Below are 11,599 nucleotides of genomic sequence, written 5' to 3'. Positions count from 1 at the left end.
AAAGTGTCCAGCAATTTTGCGGGCCACCGCAAGCATCTCCTGCACACCCCTGTCACTCTTGAGGTAATGCTGCACCACCAAATTAATGGTGTGGGCAAAACATGGGACGTGCTGGAAATCGCCCATATTTAATGCCCGCACAATGTTACTGGCATTGTCTGACACCACAAATCCCCATGAGAGTCTAAGTGGGGTAAGCCACTGGGAGATAATTTCCCTCATTTTCTCTAATATGTTGTCAGCGTTGTGCCTCTTATTAAAGCCTGTAATGCACAATGTTGCCTGCCTTTGCATGAGCAGCCATTTTGTAGATGCTGCTACTGATGCAGCTGTTGCTGTTGCTGCGGAAGGGGATGCATCTACCCAGTGGGCTGTCACAGTCATATAGTCCTTCGTTTGCCCAGAACCACTTGTCCACATGTCCGTGGTTAAGTGGACAGTGGGTACAACCGCATTTTTAAGAGCACTGAGGACACTTGATCGTACTTCTCTGTACATTTTTGGTATCGCCTGCCTAGTGAAGTGGAATCTCGAGGGGATTTGGTACCGGGGACACAATACCTCCATCAACCCTCTAAATCCCACTCCACTGATGGCGGACACCGGGCGCACGTCTAACACCAACATTGCAGTTACAGCCGCAGTTATACGCTTTGCAATAGGGTGACTACTATCGTATTTGGTGGTCATGGCAAACGACTGTTGGACGGTCAATTGTTTGGTGAAAGACTTAGCGGTCTTACGACTTCCCCTCTGGGAAGATGACCGACTAACAGCAGCAACAGCAGCAGTGGCAGTAGTAGGCGTACCGCTGCAGGATTCCTCGGATGAATCCCGTATTGAGGAGGACTCAGTCTGGCTGGTGACTTGGGCTGCAGGACTGAATCTGATGGAGATTGTGGAGGAAGTTGACGAGGAGGGTGTTGCTGGTGTGTATCCAACTGGACCACGGGATTTAGGTGTCCCTGTACCGATGAGGGTCCTAGCCCCAGTTCCTGAACTAACCACTGAACTATGAAGGTTATTCAGGTGACGTATAAGGGAGGATGTTCCTAGGTGGGCAAGATCCTTACCCCTGCTTATTTGAGCTTTACATAAGCTACATATTGCCATACATTGGTTGTCTGGATTTGGATAAAAATAACTCCAGACCGAAGAGGTGCATTTTTTGGTCTTCTGACCAGGCATGACGATGGGCTTTTTCATCCCATGGACATCAGCTGTTTCCCCCCCTGGTGCCTCATTTACAATAACCACATCACCATCCTCATCATCAAGTTCCTCCACAGCGCCAGCTACATCATCAATAGCCTCCTCCCGAGCCACCTCTTCCCGTACAGTGATGGGAAGGTCAGGCTTGACAACCACCAACACCCTTGGACTCGCCTTGGGGATTTGTGATAATTTCTCTTTAGAAGGCAGAGTTGTTTGCTGTTTTGTTGCTGACAGCATAACTCTCTTCAATTTTTTGTAGGGGGGGGAGGAGGAGGAGGGCTAAGATCCGTGGGTGAAGCTGAACCACTAGTCATAAACACGGGCCAGGGCCTAAGCCGTTCCTTGCCACTCCGTGTCGTAAATGGCATATTGGCAACTTTACGTTTCTCCTCAGATGATTTTAAGTTTCTCTTTTTGCTACTTTTTCTTAACTTGGGCTTTTTGGATTTTACATGCCCAGTACTACGAGATTGGGCATCGGGCTTGGAAGACGACGTTGATGGCATTTCATCGTCTATGTCATGACTAGTGGCAGCAGCTTCAGCATTAGGAGGAAGTGGGTCTTGATCTTTCCCTACTTTATCCTCCAAATTTTTGGTCTCCATTATATGTAGCACAAGATACTGCAGAATGTGTGAACTTGGTAATATTGCAGTACCAATGGACTTATACTGCTGGATTGGTTTTGCAAATTTGGTTATAATTATTATATATTTTTTTTTTTTTTTTACTTTTTTTTTATTTTTAAAAAACTTGGGAATAGTGGGGAAATAACTATGCCCTTAGAAGCACAGAGCACAGGACACAGCACCACTGGACTGAACAGGACACGGCACAGGACCCAGCAGCACTACGGAACTCAGCAGGACAGAGCACAGGACACAGCACCACTGGACTGATACTGCAGAATGTGTGAACTTGGTAATATTGCAGTACCAATGGACTTATAATGCTGGATTGGTTTTGCAAATTTGGTTATAATTATTATATTTATTTTTTTTGTTAAATTTTTTATTTTTTTTTACTTTTTTTTTATTTTTAAAAAACTTGGGAATAGTGGGGAAATAACTATGCCCTTAGAAGCACAGAGCACAGGACACAGCACCACTGGACTGAACAGGACACGGCACAGGACCCAGCAGCACTACGGAACTCAGCAGGACAGAGCACAGGACACAGCACCACTGGACTGATACTGCAGAATGTGTGAACTTGGTAATATTGCAGTACCAATGGACTTATAATGCTGGATTGGTTTTGCAAATTTGGTTATAATTATTATATATTTTTTTTTTTTTAAATTTTTTATTATTTTTTACTTTTTTTTTATTTTTTAAAAACTTGGGAGTAATGGGGAAATAACTATGCCCTTAGAAGCACAGAGCACAGGACACAGCACCACTGGACTGAACAGGACACGGCACAGGACCCAGCAGCACTACGGAACTCAGCAGGACAGAGCACAGGACACAGCACCACTGGACTGATACTGCAGAATGTGTAAACTTTGTAATATTGCAGTACCACTGGACTTTTACTGCTGAATGTGTGAACTTGGTAATATTGCAGTACCAATGGGCTTATACTGCAGGATTGGTTGTGAAAATTTTGTGGTAATTAAAAAATATTAAAGTAGTTTTTGGTATTTTTTAAAAAAACTTTTTTTTATTTTTTTAAACACAGGGGAATATTGGGGAAATAACTATGCCCTTAGAAGCACAGAGCACAGGACACAGCACCACTGGACTGAACAGGACACAGCACAGGACCCAGCAGCACCACTGACCTCAGAAGGACAGAGCACAGCACACAGCACCACTGGACTGATACTGCAGAACACAGCACAGCACAGCACAGCACAGCACAGCACAGCACAGCACAGCACAGCACTAAACAGCACAGCACTAAACAGCACTAAACAGCACAGAACTAAACAGCACAGAACTAAACAGCACAGAACTAAACAGCACAGAACTAAACAGCACAGAGGACCACCTAACACACCCTCCCTCTACCCTGATCAATGCCCGAGTGAAGATGGCGGCGACTAGCGGGGAATTTATAGGATCCGAGTATCGCGAGATCCGACAACGGGATTATGAGTCAGAGCCTCAGTTTCACTTTTGAATTTGGCGCCAATACCCGGATCTGTCTCGGATCCGACTCGGATCCACAACGTTCGGGTGGGCTCGGATTTCAGAAATCCGAGCGCGCTCATCCCTAGTTAATAATAGCCTAGGAGTGAAAATAAGCCCAAAAACTTGATTTTTAAACTTTTTATGTTTTTTTCAAAAAAAATCCGAATCCAATACCTTAAATCCGAACCGAGACCTTTCGTCAAGTGTTTTGCGAGACAAATCCGAACCTCAAAAATAACGAAAATCCGGATCCAAAACACAAAACACGAGACCTCAAAAGTCGCCGGTGCACATCCCTAGTATTTGTGGTAGTCGAGCTGAGACATTGAGGATGGTGACTACATGGCTCTTATCTTCAGCGAGAGAATGCCACCAACTCCAACTGATTACAAAGGACATTGCAATTAGATAATTCCTTTAATTCCCTCATTTTTGTTATTTTACTCATAAATCCCAATGCTTGCCAAAATATTTTTCTTTCTCTCTTTTCATGGCATTATCTTTAGTACTATATCATCCCTCACCCATCCTGCAACACACACCTTTGCCCACATTGCCCCTTCATTACTTCACGCACCTCTAGTGAACACTCATGAACTGTTTTCCTATTTAAATTCAATAACTTTAACAGCCTCACCCTGTCGCCAGACACTAAAAGGACACTCATCTTACAATCATCTTTCCTATCTTTCTTCCTCCCTGCTTCTATTAGCTGGTGATATATCACCTAATCCAGGTCCCCCTCAATTCTCCCACATGCATATATCTGAACACTACAGAAATCCAGCAAACCTCAAATGCATCACCTGTCTCCCCTCTCTTCCAAAGTCCTTTAAATGTGCCCTTTGGAATGCACGCTCTTTTTGTAACAAACTTACCTCCGTACATGATCTCTTCCTCTCATACAACCTCAACCTTTTAGCAATAACAGAAACATGGCTCACGCAATCACCTGCAGCCCTTTCACATGTTGGTCTTCATTTCACCCAGACCCCAGACCTGGAGGCAGACAAGGAGGTGGGGTTGGACTACTTCTCTACTAACAGTGCACGTTCACAGTACTACCAAATGTCCCATCACTCACGTTCACATCTATTGAAGTACATGCTGTTAGGATTTTTAACCCGTTCTCTATGCGTGTTGCTGTCATCTATCGCCCCACTGGTCCACACCAACAATTTCTTGAACACTTCTCTCAGTGGCTCCCTCACTTCTTATAGTCTGACATCCCCACCATCATCATGGGTGATTTCAACATCCCCATTTCTAATCCACGTTCCAATGCTGCTTTCAAACTACTCTCTCTAACCTCCACACTTGACTTTTACCAGTGGATTGAATCCGCTACTCATGAGGATGGCCACTGTCTTGATCTTGTTTTCTCTAGACTATGCTCAGTTTCTAAATTACTTAACACTCCTTTCCCCCTCTCGGATCATCACCTTATTAGCTACTCGCTCACCCCCAGTTCTTTACCCTCCCTGGTGTCAAACTCTTCCAAACCTCCTCACAACCGCAGGAATATTAACTCTATTGATCTTCAACAGTTTTCCACCTCTCTCCAGCACCTTCTCTCCCCAATTTCTACATTCTCCTCCCCTAATTGGGCAGAACCGCAGTTTCATCAAACCCTAGCAACTGTCCTGGATCAAGTTGCTCCAGCGATACTACATACTCTGCGTAGAGTTCGTTGCCAACCGTGGCACACTAAAGTAACACGAATTCTACAAAAACTTTCTCGTACAGCAGAACGTCACTGGCGTAAATGTTGCACTTCTAATGATTTCATCACTTATACTGGTATCTACGACTCCTATAGAAATGCTCTGGACACTGCTAAACAAACATACTTCCACTCTCTCATCTATGCTCTGGCTTCTAACCCCAAACGCCTTTTTAACACATTTAAATCTCTTCTGATTCCTTCCGCCCCAAATCCTCCAACTACCATCAGTGCCCAAGATCTTGCTTCCTATTTCAAGCACAAAATTGATAAGATCAGACTTGAAATGGTATCATCTCCCTTGACAGGCAATCGGCTCAATTCCTTTGTAGCACCTTCTGACACTCTCTCTTCATTTGATCCCACAAATGAAGAGGAAGTTTCTACTCTCTTCTCATCTACCTACTCTACCTCCTGTCTTCTTGATCCAATTCCCTCACAAATTAGTAGGTCCCTGTCTCCTGTGCTCATTCCCCCTCTAACTAAAATGTAATCTATCTCTTTCTACTGGTATTTTTCCATCACTATTAAAGCATGCAGTGATTGCTCCCATTTAAAAAAAATAAAACTCTGACTCTAACTCTCTTGCAAATTACCGCCCCATCTCTCAGCTCCCATGCCCCTCCAAAGTCTTTCTGCTAATTTCATCTGGGATGTCATCTCGCCAACTCAAACTCAATCTTTCAAAAACTGTATTAATAATATTCCCACCCAAAAACAGAAGCTTCCTGCCTGACATTTCTATTTCTGTTGATAACATGACTATAAATCCCACCCCGCAAGCTCGCTGCCTAGGTGTAATCCTTGACTCACAACTATCATTAATTCCCCACATCAACTCTATATCTAAATCATGTTACATACATCTAAAGAACTTTTCCATAATACGCACATATCTCACACAAGACACTGCAAAAACATTAATTCATGCACTCATCATCTCCCGCATTGACTATTGCAATTCCATCCTTACTGGTCTTCCCAAAGTCAGACTTGAACCCCTACAATCTATTTGCACGCAGCGGCTAGATGATTTTCTTTGCAAACCGTTCTTCCTCTGCTGAGCCACTCTGTCAGTCTCTACATTGGTTGCCTGTATTTCAACGAATCCAATATAAAATTATTCTACTAACATACAAGGCCGTCAACAAAATTGCACCGACATACATTTCCTCACTTGTCTGAAAAATATCTTCCAACTCGACACCTCCGTTCTGCACAAGATCTGCGTCTCTCCTCCACTCTCATCACATCCTCCCATTCTCGGTTACAGGACTTTTTTCGGGTTGCACCAACTTTGTGGAATTCCCTCCCTCGCACAATAAGACTTTCCTCTAGTCTTCAAACGTTCTTTGAAAACCCACCTCTTTAGACAAGCTTATGATAATCCTCAACCACCATCTTAATCTCTCTAGGTTACCCTATAACCACCCTCTACACAGCTAACACAAGACAACAACCCTCTGACCAACACTGCAACACACACAGCCCACTCAATACTTTTACCTTTGCATTGTAGCTGGTCCATTGTGCAATATGATGTAGCACATGCCTTTGTGTTTCAAACTCCCATTGTCCCATAGATTGTAAGCTTGCGAGCAGGGTTCTCTTACTTCTCTGTCTGTATGTATTACCCAGTATTGTCTTATTAATGCTTGTTCCCAATTGTAAAGCGCTACGGAATTTGCTGGCGCTATATAAATAAATGTTGATTAAGATTAGAGAGGACAACGGTTTAAGGATGACTTTTACTGGGTGTGGGGCAGAATTAGTTAGGGTAGATACTGGAATAAATACAGGGTGTTACCTGAAATGACTAAAGCAATTATTGATTAGCTACAATATGATTGTTTACTTATTTCTAAATCAACTTATTTTGGTGACTTTCTCTATAAATACAAAATATCAATAGTACATAAAATTTCAGTGGAATAAATGGGAATGTGATTTATTCCCAATTGGATTAAGTTCTACACAGGTTGCTGTTAAATCTGTTAATGCTACATATATGTGCTGATCACAATAATGAGCTAACAACTATTTATTCAAGTTATTAAAACAAGTGTCATGTATCTTCTATCATCATAATAAATATGGATAGTTTGGAGAAGGTAATGTCTCTCCACCATGGGTTTTACCTTCTGATCTGTAATAGTGCTACCTTAAATTCTCTCCTTTTTATGATTGCCTGGGAGTCTATTATTTTAGGATGTTTTTGTGTTATTCATGTGACCAGGGCTTGATGCTTTGTACTTGTTTTCATCGTGATTGTAGTGCTTGTGTGGTACTGCTTATCTGATTTTAATGAGTGATTATGATGCATACGTGGGCAAACACATATGCACCACATTATACTTATATATATACTACTATAGTTTGCTTGCTCTAGTACAATTAATTATGATTCACAATATTATTGACCCCTATGCCACAGAACACTATAAAACAAATTTATTTTCCTTAATCAATCAGGTTCACCCCCATGTATGAAACTCCCACTGCCCCATACAGGCCAGGCGCTCCCATTAGGCTAGGTTAGGCAGTTGCCTAGGGCGCCGGGCTCTGGTGGGCGCCACAGAAGTATGGTACCTAATTACTGTTGTACTTTAATATTGTGCGGCGACCGTTGAGCATACCTTCCGCGGCCGCCGCACAGCTGCAGATAGATCCACAAGGAGGGGGGAGGGGCCATGGATCGCGACCGCCACCCTCCCCTCCAACAGCTGATGGGGCGGACGTCCCTCCAACTCCTCTCCTCCACTCCCCCTCCCCTCACTGACTGTCGGGCGTGACATCATCATCACCACGGCCCGACAGTGTCAGTGAGGGACGGGACCCAGCAGCGAGGAGCATCTTTATGGAGTCGCCTTTAAGGTAAGGAAAGAGAGGGGGGAACGTTTAGACCCGGGGGGGGGGGGGGGGGCGCATTGAGACCCAGGGGGCAGTGTTCTGGGGGGATTTTGAAATTGTGCCTAGGGTGTCGAGGACCCTAGCACCAGCCCTGGCCCCATATATTGTAAGATTGCCAGCGGGGCCCTTTTACTTCTCTGTCTATATTACCCAGTATTGTTTTTATATTGTTTGTATCTGTTCCCAATTGTAAAGCACTGTGGAGTATGCTGGAGCTATATAAATAAACCATTTTATAGGGCACCACATATTATATTAATATATATTCACAGCTGAAATATAATGTTCATATTTTCATCATTTATGTTACGTCTGTCATACATCTCTCTTGACTTTTTATGAAATGGTAGAACAGTGTATTCATCATTCTCATATATTGTTTCTCAGTTCTGTTATAAGCAGATGCCTTTTTTACAAAGCACACTTCATTGTTGGTTAGTAACTTATTTCTTTTCATAGCTGCTAATGAGGATTAATGTAAATGCTGTGCTGAAGTGAAAATAATATCATACAAAATGTTTATCTGATGTTTTTATCTGTGGGAGTATTCTCACAATACATGCATTCTAGCTAGTATATATCGCTCTCATTTTATGCTATTTGCCTAATTTAATAGGTTATGTACAAAGTACAAATGAGTAAATGTGCAGTTAGTATTACTGCGTAGCAGTGCTTGGTGCTTGATTTAATTCCAACCACAATGCTATATAATAGCAGTTTGTATATGTAGATTACTCAAGGTGCTTAACCCAAAAACATACTGGCAGATTAATTGGCCCTAGTGTGTGTCTGTCCTTCAGAAATAAGAGTGTAAGCTTCCGCTGTGCAGGATCACATAAAATGCTGTACTTGCTGACATTCAGTACTAAAACCAGGATAGATAGTCCCCTGAAAGCCTGTAATGATGTCAATGGATAAATATTAACTGACTCAACAGCACCATGTCTTATGTTGGTGCTATACCAGTAAAGCATAATAACAGTGTATCGTCACACCAAGAAATTCTGACCACTACTTTTTTTTTTTGCTGTTCTAAATGCGAGCTCGACACAGTTTATATTATTTTCATGAGAGATTTATCTGACCCTACTCGCTGTGTAAACAGCCAGGAATATAAGGAGAGCAGAATGTCAATAGATTCATTCTATCTTGGAGGATCCTGGTGTATGTAACACCAGCTTACAGGGTTCTGGGCCAGGCATTGTGGTGCTGCTGGAGGAGACCCCTCCAGGACAGGATCTGTGTGAGCCAGGAGCCCAACCTGGGGGACACAGGTCTGTCTAGCTAAATGGTAATACTGCGGAAGGATAAAATTCTGAAGGATACTGAGATTATTACTTTGGAGTGCTGACTGCAAGAGGCTGCTGGAGGATACATGCTACTATTTACCCTGTATCTTGTGAACGTCTTGTGGTGTTGTGATGTCGTAATAAAGCTTATCTTGGATATATTCTGGTCTGCCGAGTGAGTTGAATCCCACGGAGGGTCTATGCACTATGAAAGTCTTTCGGGGAAAATTAACTAAAGTGCGGTTTGTAAAATATGACGTCTTTTCTGTGGTTTTATTTTCCAGTTTTCAACTGGAACCGTGGGAAAAAGAACAGTTTTACAAAGTGCCGCATTCAAAATCGCCATCCCAATTTTTTTTAATAAAAAAAATAGAAAGCACTATATTTATCAATGTGCTATTTGTCAAACAGCCAGAAGGGCCAAAAAAACGCTGGAATATAGAAATGGCTGTGAGAGGCAGAATAGTCCTAACCGCATGCAGTTTAGGCTAGCTTATCTCTCAATATTAAATAAATAACTAAAGAAAGAAAAGAAACCCTCCCTCCCCATTCGTAACAGGCCTTGCTACTTAGCATCAGGCCTGGTCTTCTAGGAGGAAGGCCTGAATGAAATTTCAGGCCCCCGCACCTACAGTTGTCGGGCCCAATGTTATGTAGTATTGTTGGGCCGGTGGGTACCGGTAAAATATAAAAAAAAAATGTGCCCTTCTATGTAAGAATAAGCAATTGTGTACCCTTCTATATAAGTATTGGGCCTCGTTCTAGGTAAGAATAAGTAATTGTGCCCCTTTAATGTAAGAATTATATAATTATGCCCCCTTTCTATAGAAGTATCATTTATTGTGCCTCGTTCTAAGTAAGAATAAGTAATTATGCCCCCTTCTATTTAATATGATGCAGTCTTTTGAGGCATTATTTTTATTTTGTAGATAATTGGCATTATATTTTTCTGTACCGCAGTGGGATGAACATATTTACTTACCATCTTCTTCTTTTCTTGTTCTGACATAAGCCATAGGGAAAAAAAACCCACAGAGACAAAGCAAACAGCTCTCTGAGTTAATGTCCTATGTGCCCACCTACTTAATAGACTGCCATCAAATCAGTATCGATCTATAATCTATCAAAGAACAGATGACCGGGCTGTATATGGAGAGGGAGGGGTTTTTGTTAACATTGGTAATGGCAGTTTCCTGATTTAGGGTTTTTAATACTGGCACACATTGCCTCACACCTAATACACAGAGTGTCTATCAAGCATAACTTACCATCCTCTAAAAACACCCAGCAGGTTGAGTGAAAGGCTAAACAATAAAAACAGAAAATGAATGGACATGTGCAAGAAAATACACTCTTATGTAGAGTTGAAGCTGTCTAAAATCATAGTTAATATCCTGTTAATTTAGCATGTTATATATGGATAAATGGGTTTGTGAGCAGTCATCATGTATCCAGACACACACACATATGCATGTATACACATTACAATGTTGATATAATAATAATAATAATAATAATAATAATAATAATAATAATAATAATAATAATAAAAATAAAAATAGGTACAAACCTAAGTCTACTTGCATAGTCTAGGGGATATATTTACTAAACTGCGGGTTTGAAAAAGAGGAGATGTTGCCTATAGCAACAAATCAGATTCTAGCTGTCATTTTGTAGAATGTACTAAATAAATGATAACTAGAATCTGATTGGTTGCTATAAGCAACATCTCCTCTTTTTCAAACCCGCAGTTTAGTAAATATACCCACTAAGTCTTTGGCTGTACGGACATTCAGGATATGCAGTGCTTAGTGCAGGCCTGATCACAATGGACACCATCAAACCTTACGTTACAAATTAAATTTACATAAATAAAAATATAGAACAAATTCTGTATTTTAAAAATATAAACTGCAGCAATCAGCACCCTGTGTAATCTAACAACATATATATATATATATATATATATATATATATATATATATATATATATATGTATATATATATATGTATATATATATATATATATATATATATATATATATATATATATATGTCTCTTTTTTTTTGCCCTGTTGGGAGAGTGTGATGCAAACATGATCATGGTTAAGTTGAAATAAAAGGATGTTTTACATTATTTCTAATGGATTGTAAGTGTTACAACATTAATGGTTTGCAAAAGACCTCTCCTCATGAGGTCTTGGTAATATCAGGAATTACTGCTTCAGACGCTGCAGGTGTAGAACCAGTTCTTTCATTACCAGTAAATGGAGACTGCAACCGTCTTTGAAAACCAAAAAAAGCACAATCTCCAAGCCTCAGGG

Source organism: Mixophyes fleayi, chromosome 3 (assembly GCF_038048845.1).
Source record: "Mixophyes fleayi isolate aMixFle1 chromosome 3, aMixFle1.hap1, whole genome shotgun sequence".
NCBI lineage: Eukaryota > Metazoa > Chordata > Amphibia > Anura > Limnodynastidae > Mixophyes > Mixophyes fleayi.
Note: the sequence above shows the minus strand (reverse complement) of the source record.